The sequence below is a fragment of the Penaeus monodon genome, chromosome 27, assembly GCF_015228065.2.
Source record: "Penaeus monodon isolate SGIC_2016 chromosome 27, NSTDA_Pmon_1, whole genome shotgun sequence".
NCBI classification, from domain to species: Eukaryota; Metazoa; Arthropoda; class Malacostraca; order Decapoda; family Penaeidae; genus Penaeus; species Penaeus monodon.
In genome coordinates this window covers 3,613,598-3,614,070 of record NC_051412.1, presented here as the reverse complement: position 1 = coordinate 3,614,070, position 473 = coordinate 3,613,598, and positions in this window count along the sequence as shown.

Sequence of the window (473 nt, the reverse complement as noted above, 5' to 3'; positions counted from 1 at the left end):
TTCGAAGCTCCCTTTCCGAGTGTTAATGACCCGCTTAGCACGTCGAGGGCAACCCCCTGTCACCCTAACCCTCCGCCCTCTCTCGTTGCTGAGTAAACAGGAATTCTTCGCATTCCTTCCGGCTCCTCCTCGCTTCACCTTGACTTCACGTTACGCCCGGCAATAAAACCGGCTGGCGACGCCCCTCCCAGGGACTCCCGGCTGCCGGCTGGCGACGCCTCCTCTCAGCGACTCCCCGGCTCTTGTTACGTCACTCCCTCTCCTCGCGCCCCTCGAGGTCGCGCCTTCCGCTCCTTCTGCGAGCGCCGGAAAGGGGTCTTCCGCCTCGAAGGGCTGGGCCAGATCAAGAACAGAAGGGTATGCTAGTACAGGCATTTCTTTGCCCTCGCAGGAAACGATGGGATATAGTGCGCGCGACACAAACGAGAGCGCACACTCGCACACTGATCTCTGTCTCTTTATCTGTTTCTCCT